Below are 19,942 nucleotides of genomic sequence, written 5' to 3' on the forward strand. Positions count from 1 at the left end.
CCAGGCAGAATGTTCTTGAGTTTCTCTACAATTAAAAAAAAAAGAACTTGGAAGTTATGGCATCTGCCAGTAAAGGATAGGACAAGCTTAAATATCATCCAGCTCCTTCAGGAAATGGAGAAACAGAATGAGCAGGACAGGCTGCTGGTACTGTGAGTGTCCACAGGCCAATCTCAGCAGCCAGATGCCTGGAGTCCTGGAGCCCAGGGAAAGGAGAAAAGCCAGAATGTTAGGTTTCATCACCAGGGGCTTCCCTGGTGGCTCAGATGGTAAAGCGTCTGCCTGCAGTGCGGGAGACCCAGGTTCGATCCCTGGGTTGGGAAGATCCCCTGGAGAAGGAAATGGCAACCCACTCCAGTACTCTTGCCTGGAAAATTCCATGGATGGAGGAGCCTGGTAGGCTACAGTCCATGGGGTCACAAAGAGTTGAACATGACTGAGCGACTTCACTTCACTTAGGTTTCATCTAAGAGTAAAGAAAGAGGTCTCAGAAAATTCCTGCGGAAGCAAGATACCAGTATCAGTGCCTCAGATCCAATTCTTTGAAAAAAGTGTAACACTTTATTCTCCCAGTAGTTGGCTCTTTTCCACTAATAAGCTTTTGACATAGATGCTGAAAATGAAAACACAATCAGTAGAAGCCCAGGCCCTGCATAGCTCCAGGGGAAGCTACCAGGCTCCACCCAGGCCCCCAGGGAAAGATTCAAGTGACTGTAACTGAGAAAGAGAAGGAAATATTCTTGACAGTCAAGTTCTCTGTGGGATCAAAGAGCAGAATATTCGATTCAAAGACGTTATTTCTGTACGGAGAAATGAAAATGGAAGGAAACCAGCATTGTTCAATACAGGATAATTTCTTTTTTTGTTGTTTTTTAATTACAGGCTTTGTTTTAAATTTGGGTTTACTGCCCTCTGGTGCTCATTTAAAAAACTACATGGTGACCAAATTTATACACCGTGAAGCGAAGAAGTTTTAGTTGCTCAGTCGTGTCCGACTCTTTGTCACCCCATGGACTGTAGTCTGCCAGGCTCCTCTGTCCATGGGATTCTCCAGGCAGGAATTCTGGATTGGGTTGCCATTCCCTTCAGGGGATCTTCCCCACCCAGGGATTGAACCCAGGCCTCCCTCTTCACAGGCAGATTCTTTACCATCTGTATCCAAGGGTTAAAAACAGGAAGAGGGAAAAAGCAGAGGCAAATGCTTATTGAAAACTAACTGAATTAAGTTCTACATAGTTCATGAGCTCCTCTGGTAATGTCAAAGAAGCTATATGCTCAATTGTTTTGGTCTTAGTTGGGTATGTAAGTGATATATCATTGATTTTCCATAGCATTAAATGCAGAGATGTAAGACACACAAGTTCGATCCCTGGGTTGGAAAGATCCCCTGGAAGAGGGCATGGAAACCCACTCCAGTTTCTTGCCTGGAGAATCCCATGGACAGAGGAACCTGGTGGGCTGAAGTTCATGGGGTGGCAAAGAGTCGGACACGACTGAAGCAACATAGCACACGCACACAGCTGTAGCAGAGCCTTCAGGCTCTAAAGCCAGGCTGCCAGCATTTGAATCCCAACTTGGGCACTGGAAGATACTGGGGAAGTTATTTGATTTCTCTTGATTCCCATTTCCACATCTAAAGAATGAGATTAATAATAGCACCTGAGAAAAGCTAATTTATAAATGTAAATTGTCTCGAACAGTGCCTGGCACATGGTATCTGATCAATAAAATGTTAACTATTACTTTTCCAAGGAGCTTACCCTAGGTTCTGTGCTATGCTAAGTCACTTCAGTTGTATCCAACTCTGTGTGACCCCATAGACGGCAGCCCACCAGGCTCCCCGGTCCCTGGGATTCTCCAGGCAAGAACACTGGAGTGGGTTGCCATTTCCTTCTCCAACCCTAGGTTCATTAAACTCAAAAGAAAAGATATAGATGTGAACAGTCTCCACCTGCCTGTTCACTCTTACCCAGAAAAGAGGAGTATGGTTATGATTGGTCAGATTTCTAACTGGATCCAGTATCTAAGAGTCAGAAAATTCAGATATAAATAGGCCTCTCCTGTTAAGTGGGTTTCCCTGGTGGTTCAGCAGTATAGAATCTCCTTGCAATGCAGGAGCCGCGGGGATGTGTGTTCAATCCCTGGGTTGGGAAGATCCCATAGAGAAGGGCATGGCAGCCCACTCCAGTATTCTTGCCTGGAGAATCCCATGGACAGAGGAACCTGGAGGGCCACAGTCCCTAGAGTCACAAAGAGTCGGACACAACTGAAGCAACTGAGCGTTACGCACCACTCCTGTTAAGAGCCACTTGTTCCATTTCTATTGGTTATCTCGGGTGTGGTTTTGCATCATCAGAATCCTTCATGCATGACTTCGGGCTTATGGAAAACCCAGTTTAAAAGCCTGCTTCTCATTTCTCACATGCTGCACGTGATGGAGCCTCCAGCCCTCCTCTGCCTTTTTATCATTTTTATTAATTTTATTTATTTTTGGCTGCACTGGGTCTTTGCTGCATGCATGGGCTTTCTCTAGGTGCGGTGCACAGGCTCCTCATTGCAGCGGCTTCTTTGTTGCAGAGCACAGGCTCTAGGCTCACAGGCTTAGTAGTTGTGGTGCACGGGCTTAGTTGTCCTGAAGCATGTGGGATCTTCCTGGACCAGGGATCGAACTCTTGTCCCCTGCATGGCAGGTGGATTCTTAACCACTGGACCACCAGGGAAGTCCCCCTCTTCTGATCTTATCCAGTCTCTGGCCCTTTCTCATCTATGCCTAGCCGCAGTGGCCTCCTTGCTGTCGCTCACAAGAGAGACATGCTTGCCCAGGACTGGATCGCTCCTCCCCAGATATCCACCAGGCTCTTCCTTCATTTCCTTCAGATCATCTCCCCAGAGGATTCCTCCCTAGTGACACCATCATAATGAAAAATGTCACATTCCATCTGATGCTGCCTTTCTTCAAAGCACTAAACCACCTGACCTATGATATATTTACTTGTTTGATTGTCCATCTTCTTCCACTAGAGGTAACCTCTGTGAGGGCAGGGACTTTTTTTTGTTCATTCCAACAAAGCCAAACACAGATCTTTCCCCTTTTGCCCAAACCTGCTGACAAACCCAGTCTCAAAACTACCAACTTCTCGTCCCTGCCTCCTAATTGATTAGATAAGATTAGAAGCATGTGTCCCTTAAAACTATCTAACCAGTGAGGAAAACATTTCCTGTTCAGATGACCAACAGGGCTCCCCTTCCCTCTACAACTACTTCAACTCTGAATAACCCCACCTGCAACTTGCTCTCCCCTCCTGATAACAGCTAAGGCAAAACCACCCTGCTGAGACATTCTTTTTCATCTGGCCGTGCTCTTTGCAATAGCCTGAATAGAATCAATCTCCTTACTTATCTGGCTGTTGTGTATGATGATGCCTCCTATATCTCCATCATATAGAACAGGTTTCACTTTTTAAAATTTTTCTATGCAAGTGTAGTTGATTTACAATGTTATATTAGTTTCAGGTATACCACAAACTAATTCTGTTTTACATATATATTCTTTCACATATAATGTATATATTCTTTTTCAGATTCTTTTCCATTATAGGTTATTGCAAAATACCAAGTGTAGTTACCTGTGATGTACAGTAGATCTTTTTTGGTTATCTATTTTATATAGGTTGTTGTTGTTCAGTCACTAAGTCGTGTCCAACTCTTTACAATCCTATGGAATGCAGCATGCCAGGCTTTCCTGTTCTTCACTGTCTCCTGGAGTTTGCTCAAACTCATGTCCATTGAGTTGGTGATGCCATCCAACCATCTTATCCTCTGTCGCTCCCTTCTCCTGTTTTCAATCTTTCCCAGCCTCAGGGTCTTCTCCAATGAGTTGGCTCTTTGCATCAGGCGACCACAGTATTGGAGCTTCAGCTTCAGCATTTTATTTATAGTAGTGTGTAGATGTTAATCCCAAACTCCTAATTTATCCCTCCCACCCACCCCTGCCCCTGCCTTTCCCCTTTGGTAACAGTAAGTTTGTTTTCTATGTTTGTAGATCTGTTTCTGTGTTATAAACAGGCTCATTTGTATCATTTCTTTAGATTCCACATATATGTGATATCATATGTTATTTGTCTATGATTGGCTTACTTTGGTATAATAATTTCTACATCCATCCATGTTGCTGAAAATGGTACTATTTCATTCTTTTTTACAGTTGAGTAATGTTAAAAGTTTTTGATACATAGTCAGCACTCAATAAAAGTTTGTCGAATGAATGAACTATGGAGAAAGAGTTCTCCAAGAGATCCTCCCCAGCTTATTGGAGTTCTGCACTACAGCTGGATGCCAGTAGCCCTGGTTAATCGTAAAGAATTGCTTTGATTTGGGTTTTGATTTTGACTTTACTCTTTTGGCTTTTATTTTTGGTTTTCTTCTCTTGTGTATATATAACCTCTTAGGATCTCTAAGAACTGGAGATGTGACTGGAGTAACAGAATTCGGGTTTTTCTGGTCCTCCTAGCATAATAGCATCTTAATAATACCTCATTATTTTACTATTCCAAGAAGGCTAACCCATCTATGAGACAGAGACGTGGACTTTGAATATTCCAGGAGAGGTATGCACATGTGTACACAACAGGTGCTCAGAAGAGAGATGTCTAGTTTATGTGCAAAGGTGTCGGTCAGTTCATTTCAGTTGTTCAGTCATGTCTGAGTCTTTGTGACCCCATGGACTGCAGCACACCAGGCTTCCCTGTCCATCACCAACTCATGGAGCTTGCTCAAACTCACGTCCATCGAGTTGGTGATACCATCCAACCGTCTCATCCTCTGTCGTCCCCTTCTCCTCCTGCCTTCAGTCTTTCCTGGCATCAGGGTCTTTTCCAATGAGTCGCTTCTTCACATCAGGTGACCAAAGGATTGGAGTTCAGCTTCAGTGTCAGTCCTTCCAATAAATATTCACAACTGATTTCCTTAAGGATTGACTGTTGGATCTCCTTGCAGGTCAAGGGACTCTCAAGAATGTTCTTCAACACCACAGTTTAAAAGCATCAATTCTTCGGTGCTCAGCCTTCTTTACGGTCCACCTCACACATCTGCACATGACCACTGGAAAAACCATAGCTTTGACTACATGGACCTTTGTCGACAAAGTAATGTCTCTGCTTTTTAATATGCTGTTTAGGTTAGTGCAAAGGTGTATGTGTTTGTTAAATATTTGACACAGGCCTTTAGGACTTAACCAAGCAACTCCTGAGGGCTTGACACTGGGAATGAAGAGCAGGAGGAAGAGGCAAACTATGAAATCTATAAAAACTAAGGACTCTTCCTTTGTCTTTGAATCTACTTTTTAACTTTGACTTCAGCCTCAGTTTTTAGCTAAATACTTACCTCAGTTTCTGACATTACTGGGCCCCTGATGACCAATGACTATCTTAGCTCATAGGTACCTTCATAGCTAATACAAACAAGCTGTGTCATTCAGATGCACTGCTAACTTTCACATAAGCATTATGTTAGAAGACAAATTCTGCAAGTGTGCAATAAAAGGTAAACTCAGCAGCCTGGGTGTTCAAACCCTTTACATCTCAAAGAAAGGACTGGTCCTTCCTGCCTTTGGGGTGACAACCTCTAAGCCATTGGAATAGCCTGACTGCTAAGAGTGTCTTTGACTACCTGGAACATGGGCCATGCCAAATAGCCTGTACCGACAGTCTGATCTGTGGGAAGTACCTGTCTCTGTTCGCCTGGGGCCCTGGGCCACAGTGCATCTGTCTGACCTCTGCAGAAGCTAGAGACTAAGTAGCTAAGATCAGCCACACAGGTGCTCCATGCCTACATGACTGACCTCCAGTAAAAAGCCCAGACATCGAGGCTCGGTGAGCTTCCCTGCTTGGCAGTAGCTCATTCATGTTGTCACATGGGAGAAGTAAGCACTGTCCATGTGACTGCACGGGCAGAAGATAACTCGAAGCTCATGCCTGATCTCTCCTGGACTCTGTCTTGTGCACTGTTTTCCTTTCTGTATACCATTGCTACAATAAACTGTAACCATAAGTACAACCCCTTTTTTGAGTTCTATGAGTCCTTCTAAATGAGTCATTGAACCAGAGGGTGGACTTAGAGACCTCTGACACAGCAAGGATTAGCAACAATTGTAAAAATCCATTCATTTTATGTATAAAAATAATCCCTAAGGATTTTAAGTAGTTAAATAATTAATTATTACTTAATATAGATATGAAGAGTATATATTCATTTGGCTTTGACTAGTTGATCTTAGAATATAATATCAGTTTGTGCCAAACTACATACAAGATGATATAAGAGAAAGACTCATCAATATTTCCACTCATCAATAATTCCAGTAGAATTGCTTGATATATCAATATAAATGACATTAAAAAAATAGCCTTGAGGAATCATACTTTTAATTGAAGCTAACCATGAATCTTTTATGAAAAAGTCTTATTTGAAAATTCTTCACATCATAGAAGGATGAACTTAAGGATGAACTTAAATGTCAACTTCTCCACCTCAAAACATCGTGCAAGAGAAAAATACCAAAATCATGTAAGCCCAGCTTTAAGAATCTATCAGACATATCTGCATTCACACATGAACCAGGTTTTTCTAGCACCAATCAAGCCATAATGAAGAATACAAAGGGTATGACTAAAACAGGAAAATGATATAGGAATACTTTGAGGTATTAAAAAAACACATGGTTTTCTCACTCACCAAACTTCAAGCTTAATTATCAAGCTTAATTATTCCAAGAATAATTTTAAGATACTGCCTTATGGTTTTGAGCCTGTCAAAGTTAAAAATTTTTAACAAAAACTTGTTGAAATTATTACTATGGACTGATGACCATCTGCAGTTGTTAAAAGATTTTTGAGATTTTTCTCAATCCGAGGTATGAAGTTCTTTCTAGAAAGTTTGCCACTGAATTACATTTTACTGGTGCAACTCAGCATTCTGCTCCAGTGTCTCATGTATCAGACACCTTCACAGCAAGGTGGATCCATGGTAACTTCATCTTATTCTCCTTCACTTGCCTCCGGAGAGAGATCTGGGTCTCACATGACTGTTGGTGAAGAAGTTGGTTGAAGAAATATTTATAAACTGTAAAACTACAAGGAAACTTGTGCAACTGGAACCATCGGGCTTGGTTCATGCCCTTCTGTTGTTTATTCTGAAAGTAATAAAGCACACTGTAGTTAACATAATTATTGGCTGAAAACGGAAATAATGAGCCACTTTCACTGTTTTTCTGTCTGTCATAGGAGATACTTTAGAATTTCTTTGGCATGTAATTATGTTCAAACAAAATGGAATAACAGCTATTATTTGCTCTTAAAAGAGCCAGGACTGACTCTAAGGAGGTGGGAATGGTAAAGGACAGAAGAGTGAATGATGAACATCATACTGGATATCTGGATTTTGCAATGCCTCACAAATGTGGGGGTGGTGGTGAATAACATGGTAAATAGCTGGATACATTGACGTGAAACCCGTGAACCCCACTTGCTTGTTGTGGGTCAGTTTCGTGAGCAGCAGATAACATGCCTGCTCCCTCTTCACAGAACCGTCCATCAGGTGACAGCCCACCCTAAGCTTACCAAGAGCTGTCAGGGTGTCTGTATCAGATGAAAGGTGAAGACTACACTGAGAATCAGGCAGACTATATAGACTGTCCTCACTTCTGACAGCAGATCAGGTGGGATGTAGAGCTGTCATCATCCCAGTGAAGAGAGCACCCGGAGAAAGAAATGTTAGAACTCTGCAGATGTCTTTTTCATCATTGGACCCCAGAGCACAGAACAGAGTTCCTAATGGTTTTATAAAGGACCACAGGTAAAGAAGAAATTAAAGATGTTTGGAAATTAGAAAGGAAGAATTAAGAAAAAATATAAAAAATTTGAAAAGACCAAAAAAAAAGAAAAAAATCACTGTGTACCCTTTCAAGTTCACCCAAGACACTGTCTAACAAGCCCACTTAAGGATCATCCAATTATCTGGGAAATACGGTTGTATGACTTACTGTTTATTATTGAGTAAGGCCCAGACTCTGTGTTTGGAGAAGATAGTGAATTGTAAATGATTTTCTGTCCTGTAGAAAAGATAATCCCAAAGATCTAATCCTGGACATTAACTAGTTTTGTATCTAATTTTGCAATCTTATTCTTCCATTTCATTTCTTTAACTTAACAAATACACTAGTCCCTCCTATCTTGCTGTTTCCCTCATGGATGAATTAAGTAAATCCTTTACATATTCTCATACTGTTTTGTGTAATAATCATGTTTCTTGTTTGTTTAACTTTGTCTATTTATTTGGCTGGACTGGATCTTCAGCTATGCCCGGGCTTTCTCTAGTTACAGTAAGCAGGAGCTACTCTTCATGGTGGTGTGTGGGCTTCTCACTGGGGTGGCTTCTCTTGTTGCAGAGCACAAGTTCTAGGTGTGTGGGCTCAGTAGTTATGACACACAGGCTTAGTTGCTCCGTGGCATTCAGAATCTTCTCAGACAAGGGATCGAACCTGTGTCCCTTGCATTGGCAGGCAGAGTTCTATCTACTGAGCCACCAGGGAAGTCCTGTATAACATTTTGCAAGATACGGTTTGATGGAAGGAAGGAAAGAAGGAAGAAAGAAATTGTCTTATCAGATTACTCTCAGTAAAGGGTAACCCTAGCATCTTCTCTCCCCTCATTACCTCTCCTCTCCTTTTCCATCTCTTCCATCCACAGGCTCTCTCTAGTAAATCCACCAAACTCAATGAAGAGTAATACAAAGGGCACATTCCGCCATAACACTAATCCTGAGACTTGCCAGTCACAGTAAGGATTCTCATGCCTAGTGGAGGAAGAAGAAAGCACAGAGTATAATCCAAAAAGCATAACTTCCCCTTCAGTCTGCAGTCATCTCTTGTGTTAAATGAGAGCATAGAACCAGAGAGCTTCCTCCTAGCTGCATCCCACAAGCTCTGGGCCTTCCTCTGAGTCCCCTGTGCGTGAGAGGGCTCTGGGTTCTCCCCCATCAGGGCTTGCATCTGAGGCGCTCAACTTTCAACCTCTTTAAATACCACACACGTGGTGTGGTGTTTAGTCTCAGTCATGCCCAACTCTTTGCGACCCCATGGACTGTAGCCCGCCAGGCTCCTCTGTCCATGGGATTTCCCAGTCAAGAACACTGGAGTGGGTTGCCATATCCTACTCCAAGGGCTCTTCCCGATCCAGGGATCAAACCGGAGTCTCCTGCATCTCCTGCATTGGCAGGCAGATTCTTAACTGCCAAGCCACCAGGGAAGTCCAAATACCCACCCATAGGAGGCAGATTTAATTTAAAGCAAAAGGGTTTTATTTTCATATATATGTGAAATGCTTATGATATTTCCCATACTTCAAATAGTACTTTTTAGTATTAGACTTTTCAATGTGATGTAATAATTCCATTTGAATAATGCATTGTATATAGAGGAGTTTAATATATGTAGAATTTAGACACATCTATAATCAAAATTGTTATTATTATATCTGTTGTTACATAGTGTCATAACTGAGCTAATAACTGCAACTTGTTCAACATACTTGACCTTTCTGTGGCATTTATGTAGCATTTACATTATTTATGTACTGCCAGAAAACAGTTAACCTCTTTTGCCTGCTTATAAATGCAATGGATGCCCGATGTTGAAGAAAAAAAAAAGGCTTGCTTATGACAGGTATCATATGCTAGAGAAAATGTACATCATTGGAGACAAATCAAGATAGTATCGGTCACACCGGCCTGCTGTGTAATTGCCAGTCAAGTTGCAAAACAGCTCCACCCTCAAATCCCAAGCAATATATCAAGTGCTTTTACTCAAATAAGATGATTTCTGAGGGGGAAAAACGCAGATTTGTTTGTTTGTTAGGTCTCTTGATAGTCAAACTGAAGACAAACCATTATTCAGAAATCTGACTTTCACCTCTCTATACCACCTTCTCTTCAGCTGGATTCTTTTGAAAGTTATTGTTGTTTGTTACTCAATATTCTGTAATAACCTAAGTGGGAAAAGAATTTGAAAAAAGATCAGTTCAGTTCAGTCTCTCAGTCGTGTCCGACTCTTTGTGACCCCATGAATCACAGCATGCCAGGCTTCCCTGATCATCACCAACTCCCGGAGTTCACCCAAACTCATGTGCACCCAGTTGGTGATGCCATCCAGTCATCTCGTCCTCTGTCATCCCCTTCTCCTGCCCCCAATCCCTCCAGCATCAGGGTCTTTTCCAATGAGTCAACTCTACACATGAGGTGGCCAAAGTATTGGAGTTTCAGCTTTAGCATCATTCCTTCCAAAGAACACCCAGGACTGATCTCCTTTAGGATGGACTGGTTGGATTTCCTTGCAGTCCAAGGGACTCTCAAGAGTCTTCTCCAACACCACAGTTCAAAAGCATCAATTCTTCAGTGAAAAAAGATAGATGTATGTATATGTGTAACTGAATCCCTTTGCTGTACATCTGAAACTAACACAACATTGTAAATAAGTTATACTCCAATAAAATTCAAAATAAATTAAAATTTTAAAATAAAAGTAAATGCTGCAGTAGATTTTTATGATTGTATAAATTTGGGGGAATGTCAAGATTAGATCCAAAAATATTTTTTTTTCTTCCACATAAGCATAGGCGAAACATGACTGTACTTGGCTCCACAGTTACCAGTAACCCAGTTGCCTTCTACCGTGTTACTCTACCATCCCAAGAATTGGATTCTATGTTGCCTTCTGGTTGAAGATACCTCTTCCACTTCCAGCTCTCCTGCTTTCATCCTGGCCAATAAGAAGGAAAAACAAAGAAGGGCGCACGCATTCTTCCCTCTAAGGACGATGCTCAAGCAGGTGCACCAGCCTCCTTCACTGTACATGCTCTCCTGGCCAGAACATAGCCCTGTGGCCATAACAGCATCAGTGGCAGTTGGAAAGTCATTTATAAGTCCAGCAGCCAAGTCTCCAGATGAAGTTTCTGTGACTGAGGAAGAAAGGAAGAATGGATGTTAGGGACTAACTTGCAGTCTTTACCCCATCTATCTTTTTGGCCACCCACCATCTATCTATGTACATCCTCCCTGTCCCTAAAGGACACACACACACACACTCCTCAAAAAAGGACAAAGTCTCTGGACACAGCCAGGCACAGCCTCCAGATCAGAGTCAGGGATCAGAGTCTCTAGGTGATGAACTCTTTCTCAGTCAGGTCTAGATATTGTTCTTTATGAGCTGGTGCCCTATAAGCTACAAGATCTCATCTACTTGGAATACACCCAAGATGCGATGAAGGAGTAAGACGCAGATTAAATCTACAATTTGGTGAAGAGGAGCAGGGAAACTACACAGCAGTCATTAGCCCATAACAATGAATCCCGTTGTTCTTTGATAGTAGACCAAGTCCTTATTCTGACCAGCTTCCCCTGGTTCTAGTCTAGGAGAGTAAACACCTTTTCCTTGCCCTCTCCAGTCTGTCCTTCCTCACTCATCATCTTCTGTAGCCAAAACCAACTCTAGAAACTTTAGAAAGGATGGCCTTCTTAGGAGCCACGTTTCAACTTTCCACTGTTTGTAGGTTTCACAGGTGGAAAAATCGTGGTCTTTTACAGTCAGGCTCATGGTTTCTTTATCACTGCTGCTGCTGCTAAGTCACTTCAGTCATGTCCGACTCTGTGCGACCCCATAGATGGCAGCCCACCAGGCTCCTCCGTCCCTGGGATTCTCCAGGAAAGAACACTGGAGTGGGTTGCCATTTCCTTCTCCAATGCATGAAAGTGAAAAACAAAAGTGAAGTCGCTCAGTCGTGTCCGACTCCTAGCGACTCCATGGACTGCAACCTACCAGGCTCCACCATCCATATAATTCCTTAAAAACTTAGTAGAAACCTGATCTATTTGTATCCAGTAAATTCCACATATCCCACATGCAAATAACCCACAATTGAAGGGTTTTTAAATCTGAAGACTCTGGTTTGTACCAGCTGGCCTCTGTCCTCTCCATCAAGTTAATGGCAGCTATCTAGAACTGCTCAGAACAAAAAAAATAATTATCACACAAAGGCAGCATCCTTTGCTATTGCAGACAGATCCCACTGTCTGACAGAAAACTCTTCCTAGAGGATGCTATAAAAGGCTTGGAGCCACAGTTTATCTACTGTTTCGGCTGTTCCTTCACAGCCACTGATATAACTGCTTCATTTTTGGATATTATAGTGATTATCTTTTCCAAATGTCAAGACTCCAAATTCCAGACTTTTCAGTCAATTTAAATTAGAGGCCTTGGGCAGAGAGCATCTCCCAGAGTGCTGTACTTCCCCCTATCTGTGCTTGCAGACGGACAAGCTCTAGTCTGAATTCCTCTCTCTCCCAGAACTTAGATGAAAGCGGCAGGAAGCAGCCAACCCGCACTAATACGGCAATTTCCCGTCATTTCCACTAATAGCACACACCCTCAGCTGGCAGGCAGTTAGCTTTCCAAATCTGGTAGTTTCCTGCTTTCAAATGTGTTACCGCTGAATGAAAGAAGTCATCTCACTTTCACCCTGCAAATGCTGGATCCTTGCTGTCCACTAGTCAGTTCCCAAGCCAATGTCATGTGTTTACTTTCTGTCTGATGCATCTTCCCATTTCCTAGTTCCATAGTATAAATTAGTGAGGATTGGGTCTAGCAGGAAATAAACAGATAAAGACATAAACAAAGAAGCAGTGGCTTAAACATGCTCAACTTGTCTCTCTCCTCTCTTTTCCTCGATTCCTCTCTCTCTCTCTCTCAGAAAGACTGCAGTTGCCATGACCAGTCCGTGATTATAAGGAACCCAGGGTTCTTTGATCTTGTTGCTCTATAATTGTCACCATGCGTTTTTCACCTCATGGTCCAAGATCGCTATAACACCCTCAGTTATCAGGCCCACATAACAAGCAACAGGAAGGAAAGAAAAGAGAGAAGAAAGGCATGCCCTCTCTTTTAAGGAAACTTTTTGTAAGTTGCATGATATGTTTTCGGCTTACCTTGCATGGACCCTGTTAACCACATGGTCATACGTGTCTGCATGAGAGGTTGAGAAATGTCATTTTTCTTCTGGGTGGTCATGGACTCAGCTAAATTTAGGAGTTCTGATACTGATAAAGAAGAAAGGAATGGATATTGGAAACTCCTAGCACATGGAGGATTGCTTCTTTTCTGATTTTGTTCTTTCCGCTTGGTCGGATAAGATTCTGCTTGTTTGGTACTCTTGGCCTCTCACAGCACTCTCCCTCACTCCCCTGGGCTTGGTGACTTTGACAAGTATAACATGGATGCTGAAACTAAATCCTTTCTCTCAATACACAATAAATTCTGCCCCTGCGTGTCCCAAATTTTGTGGAGATATTTCCCAAACAGGAGAACCATGAGTGTTCAGTGCTGCCTGGGACTGGGTATAAATCTGTCTAATCCTGGTGATGAAAATGTGCCTATATAATGTCACTTATCCAGTATCAGTTTTATCAATAGCAAAGGTAATAATTTTCTCTCCATACATCTAACCTTGTTCTGTCTCTCTTAATTAGTTAGAACCTGGACCTATAAAACAACCGTATAATTTATTTGACCCATTTTCAAGGCAACATAAATAATAGATGTTCATTTGAAAATTCCAAGCAGTGTAAGCAAGAGTAGGGAAGAAATCCAATTCCACCACTTCAAGATTGCCATTATGTTTATTTATATAACCATATTTCATATTTGTCTTTATGCACATGCTCACTTACAAGTATGCTAAGCTGCACACAAATGGACTATTGTACAATTTTTATATACCTGTCATTTTTCTTTTAAAAAGTAAGCAATTGAAAAAAATCACACTGGGCAAAGTTAAATAGGCAAGAAGGACTTCATTCTAGGCTATTGCAATAGAGGAGAGAGGCCAGAACTCAGTCTGAGCTCAAATCTACTAAGACAAAGGGCTGGAGAGTTTTTAAGAGCTGGAGTGAGAGAGGTCACAGGTCATCTGTGTTTGCTAATTGATTGTGCCCAAAGGAAAAGTAAGCATCCTCATACCTTCATGACAGGAGGTAGTTTTATGACTTGGAGAAGATTCTCACCAAGGTGAGACTCTCACCCTCCTAGAGACAGGAGAGATGGAGCTATCTTCCTTGTTTTTTAAAAAAAGGTTTTTTTGGCTGTACCACGCAGCATGTGGGATGGAACCCACACCACCACCACTACCACATCCCCACGTTGGCGGGGGTCTTAACCATTGGACCGCCAGAGAAGTCCCAGTGCTATCTTAATGACTGCACTTCAGAGGGGTGGCTCCCAGGTCTTGGAGAAAGACAGACACAGATTGTAAACCTGGCAAGAAGTTTCACATCTCAAAGGGACAGAAAGAAATTATAATTTTTACACAAGTTACTAAACACATAATCTTATTTAACCTGCTGGTCTCACTTTCTTCACCAATAATGTGAAGATAATAAGAGTACTTACCTCATAAGGTTAGTGTGAGGATTAAATGATTTAGAAAAATATTTGCCCAACACATACAAACCAATCAATAATGATAGCTGATTTTTATGGTATCAATAAAACCAGAAAAATAACAAAAAAATGGGCAAAGAATATAAAACAGAAGGGGAAATGCAAATAGCTAAACTGTACTATATGAAGATATTCTAAATGTATCAACAATCAGAAATATGCAAATTAAGCAACTAACTGCTACTTTACCACCATTAATGTGGCAAAAAATTTAAAAAACAGATAAAAACAAATATTGGTATATCCTGTGTTGATAAAGGGAATTTTCATCAAGTATCCGTGGGGAGCGTAAACTGGTTCTCCCATGCCAGGAGGAATCAGACACTCCTAGGTGATATTAAATATGTATGTATCCAATGGCCCAACAGTCCAACCACACACACATTCAGGCAGACACGCCTGAGGCTATTTACAGCAATAATGTTTGTGAGAGCAAAAAGCTGGAACCAAACTGGGTGTTCATCCCTAGAGAAATGTATAAGTTGTAGGGTGTACCCTTTATGGAATATTCCACAACAAAGAGAAGCAATAAATTGTATCTTGCTTGTCTATTTACTCAGGAAAAAATCCTAAATGTGAAATTGCTGGGATAAAAAATACACATCTTTTAAAAAAAATTTTCAGACACACTGGCAAAATTACAATTGTTTGGCATGGAGTAAATGTTCCCAATTTCTGCAAACCCCCTCCATACCTGATTCTCATTTTTGCTTTCCACCTTTGCCAATCAGATAAGCAAAAGGTAATGTTTCTTTGTTTTAATTTGCATTCTCTTACTCACAAGCAAAGTTAAACATTTCTCAAGGTTACTTGGTCATTTGAATTCTTTTGTGTATTTTTTATTATATGGTTAACACAATTTTCTATTAGATTCTTCAACCTTCCACTGATATATGTGGTGGACACTTAGTTCCTGACTCAGCTGATAACCCATGTCTTTACCTGCCACTTCCCATATTCCTTGCTGCCAGCCCATTGGGCCCTATCCAGAATGCAAAGGCAGATGATAACTTCCTTACTTCAGTTAGGACTGGGTGGCCAACAGCAGTTGAAAAATAAAACCTTAGGGTTTTTGGAGAAGATCTCCTATGCCCCCTGATAAAAAGAAATGCTTGTGATGAGGCTTGTGGTTTTCATTATTGTCACGTCTCCATCTTCAGCCATGACGAAGAAGGAAATCTTGCCATTTAAAACAACACGGATGAATCTGGAGGACATTATGCTACGTGAAATAAGCCAGACACAGAAAGACAGATACTGTATGGTATCAATCGTATGTAGAACCTTAAAAAAGTGAACTCATAAAAGCAGAGAGGACAGTGATGGTTGTCAGGGGCTGGGGGTGGGGAAAATGGAGAGATGATGGTCAAAGCACACAGATTTTCCATCATAAGATGAACAAATCCTGGCGGGCCTAATGTACAGCATGATGGCTAAGTAAGTAGTGCTGTATTGTAAACTTGAACTCTGCTAAGAGAGCAGATCTTAAGTGTTCTCACCACACACACAAATAAAGAGTAAGTGAGGGTAACTACATAAGGTGATAGATGTGCTTGACTTAACTCGACTGTGGTGAGCGTTACACATGCGCATGCTCAGTCGTGTCCGACTGTGAGATCCTATGGACTATCGCCCGTCAGATTTCTCCGTCCATGGAATTTTCCAGACAAGAATACTGGAGCGGGTTGCCATATCCTACTCCAGGGGATCTTCCCAACCCAGGAATGGAACCTGTGCCTCCGTCGCTGGCAGGCAGATTCTTTAGCACTGTGACACCTGGGAAGCCCCTTCACAATGTACATGTGTATCAAAACACTGCTTTACAAGTTCAATGTATACAACTTTCATTTGTCAATTATACTTCAATAAAGCCGACATAATGTTTAAAAATTTTAAACTTAAAAATTTTTAATTCAATTTAAAAAAGAAAAGAAATGAAAACAGGGTAATAGATGAAGATTGATGGAAGTCGGGGTGGTAACTTTAGCTGCGGGAGTCTGGGAAAGTGAACTTGTTTTTTTTTCTTTGCTTCTTTTTATTTATTTTATTTCTAATTAGCGGATAAATGCTTTACACTATTGTGTGAACTCTAAACAGAGGCCTAAAAAGTGTAAATAAGGAGTAGATATGTGAACTGTAGCTCGCCCACGGGGCTCCTCGGTCCATTGGATTCTCCAGGCAAGAATACTGAAGTGGGTTGACGTGCTTTTCACCAGGGGATCTTCCATCCCAGCGATCAAACCTACAACTCAACATCTCCTTCATTGGCACGTGGGTTCTTTATTACCACTAGCGCCATCTGGGAAGCCCTAAAAAGAGTAGATATAAGATGATGAATTCTAGAATTTACTCTATGACATTATGCCTTTGGTCAACAATACTTTTTGGACACTTTCAAACTTATTAAGAGGGTAAATCTTGTGTTAAGTGTTTTTACAACAGTAAAAAAAAATAATAATTTTTTTTAAAAAAGAAATTCACAAAAGCAACACTAAAACCAATAGACATACGAAAAAACTTCATCTTCCCTGATAGAGAAACACAGACTTAAATAACACAGTCTTCCCTGGTGGTCCAGTGGTTAAGACTCTGTGCTTCCAAAGCAGGGGGTGCAGATTCGATCCCTGATCAGGAAACTGGTCCCACCTGCCACTTGGTGTAGCTGGAAAAATAAAAAAGAAAAGAAATAATGAGAAACTACTTTTTAAAATGTATATTCATTTATTTGTAATATACATGTACATCGGTATACAAATACTATAAAACATTTATTGGAATAGAAACTGGAAACTGATCTACATACATATGTTTATATATATATATATTTTTTTTTACAAATTCTAGTCTCTTTTTGACTTTTGTATTTGTAGAAACTAATTTCATATCCATTATATTTGTAAAATGTTTAGAGTCTGCTAACACTGAGTGTTGGAACAATGGGAACAAATGTTTCATGTGTATCCCCAGTGTAGAGCATTTGGTTGAACCATTGTTGAGAACAGTTTGACAAACTGTATTAAAGATGAAGGCTTCCCTGGTGACTCAGCAATAAGGAATTTGCCTGCAATGCAGGAGATGTGGGCCAATCCCTGGGTCAAAAAGATCCCCTCGAGAAGGAAAAGTAACCCTCTCCAGTATTTCTCGCCTGGGAAATCCCATGGACCTCTGTAGCCTGGCAGGCTACAGTCCATGGTGTTGCAGAAGAGTTGGGCATGACTTAACAGCTAAACAACATCAGTAAAAGTTGAAGATGCTCATATCACACAACTGACAACTCTAACCCATGGACAGAAAAAGACACGAAACAAGGGAACAAAAATATCCTTGTAGTAAGGCTAATACGAGAAAGAAATGGAAAACCAAACATCCATCAACAGGGGAATAAGAATAAATTGGTTATGTTCATACAATAAGATCCAGGACAGAGGTTTAAATAAATGAACTAGAAGTATACTTGTCACCAGAATTAAGTCTCAAAGATATAACATAGACTGAAAAGAAAGCAAGTTTCAGAAGGAGACAGAAGTGTGAGACCACTTATATAAAATTTAAAATCTGTAAAGCCAGACTTTAGAATACTAATGGAAACATTTTATGTAACAAAAAAGTTAAAATCCTAAAAGAGAGGGATAAGCAATTAATGAAACTGGCTAGTTCCTGATGGAAAGGAAGAAGAGTCAAAGTTCAATTGATACTTTACCATTTTTAGCATTTTATTATTATTGAATTCATGTACTGTTACTCTTTGTTGGGTCTTCCCTGATAGCTCAGTTGGTAAAGAATCCACCTGCAATGCAGGAGACACCAGTTCGATTCCTGAGTGGGGAAGATCCTCTGGAGAAGGGATAGGCTACCCACCCTAGTATTCTTGGGCTTCCCTTGTGGCTCAGCTGGTAAAGAATCTGCCTGCAATGTGGGAAAAGGGAAAGGCTACACATTCCATTATTCTGGCCTGGACTCCATGGGGTCACAAAGAGTTGGACACGACTGAACGACTTTCACTAACACGTGTTCACTATATTATTCTATTTTTTGTACATTTATTTGAAATGTTTCACACACTAGATTAATTGCAATCAGTTTAAAGACCTATAACAAAATTATTAAAATGAAATCCTCAGCATCCCTGAATTTCACACATGAAAATCTAGCTAACAGCGCCCTCTGCTGCTGTATGTGCGCTATGGCCAACAATTTACAGGAAAAATCAGCCATGAAACCAGTAAAGGTCTCCTTCACACTTCCTTTCACTCCAGCAAGAAGCAACTTGTGCACCAGAAGTATCAGGTTTGGGGACCAGAGAATACGGAAAAAAACACAGAGTTTTTGGAGATTATTATCTAAGAGGGATTTTTCCCAGGCAAATGAGGAGCCAGTAACTTGAGGAAAGCTATCTGCAGGGCATACACCTATTTAGGGACCTCTGTAAAGCAGTGTGTCTACGGCAAGAGAATGCAGAGCAGGGGGTGGACCAGAAGGGGATACTGAATGAGGGTCAAGGCCAGGCTCTGAGCAGCCTGTGGTCTGAGAGAAATCTGATTCAATCTCTCTATTTGCAATGAGGAGGAAGACTGTTTCTTCCTGGGTCACCCTGTGGCTTTGAGCTACATGAAGAAGGGCACCCAGGGAAAGTGGAACCAGGCATATGGTGGTACTCTGTCCTCATGCATGAGCCCTAATCAACCTCCCTGATCCTATCCATGGAGGCTATACTCAAGCCCAGTTCACGTGCACCCCTTCCCCACCATCTTCACCACCACCCACCTCAGCGGTAGGAGGAGTTGTAACAGAAGTGTCCTCCCCGATTAGCTCAAAACTCAGAACCACCTAGAGTTTTGCACTAGAAGGACATTCTCCCCAGAGAGAGGCAGCTGGACACAGTGGCCTGCCAAAGACATTTGCCATCGTGTGGTGTACATTCCTATTGCTGCTAGAACAAATCACTGCAAATTTAGTGGCTCACCACCACACAAATCTTATAGTCCTGGAGATCTGCTGTTTGAAATAGGGCTCAGTTCAAGGCATCAGCAGGGCTGTATTCCTTCTGGAGGCTATGAGAGAATCCATTTCCTAGTCTTTTCTGACTTCAAGAGGCTGTCCACATTCCTTGGCTCATGGCCCACCTTCTTTCAGCAAAGCCAGCAATCACATCAGTCCAACCTCTGCCTCACATCTCTCCTCTGAGTCTTCTGCCTCCTTGTTTCATTTATAAGGACCCTAATGATTGGACCACCCAGGTAATCCGGGATGATCTCCCGTCTCAATGTCAGTTGATTAGCAAACTGAATTCCAGCTGCAACCTTAATTCTTACTCTTTACCATGTAATGTAATATACTCACAGTTTCCAGATCAAGATGTGGATATCTGGGAAGAAAGGGAGCATTATTCTGGCTGCCACA

The 19,942-nt window shown here is 41.4% G+C and overlaps 1 non-coding gene across 1 annotated transcript; it reads left to right on the plus strand.

Annotated features, from left to right (window-relative positions):
• Positions 1–251: 251 nt before the first annotated feature.
• TRNAC-GCA (transfer RNA cysteine (anticodon GCA)) lies at positions 252–323 on the plus strand. The gene has a single exon. It is a non-coding gene; the product is annotated as a tRNA-Cys (tRNA).
• The last annotated feature ends 19,619 nt before the right edge of the window (positions 324–19,942 follow it).

This window comes from Bos indicus, chromosome 5 (assembly GCF_029378745.1).
Source record: "Bos indicus isolate NIAB-ARS_2022 breed Sahiwal x Tharparkar chromosome 5, NIAB-ARS_B.indTharparkar_mat_pri_1.0, whole genome shotgun sequence".
Lineage (NCBI taxonomy): Eukaryota > Metazoa > Chordata > Mammalia > Artiodactyla > Bovidae > Bos > Bos indicus.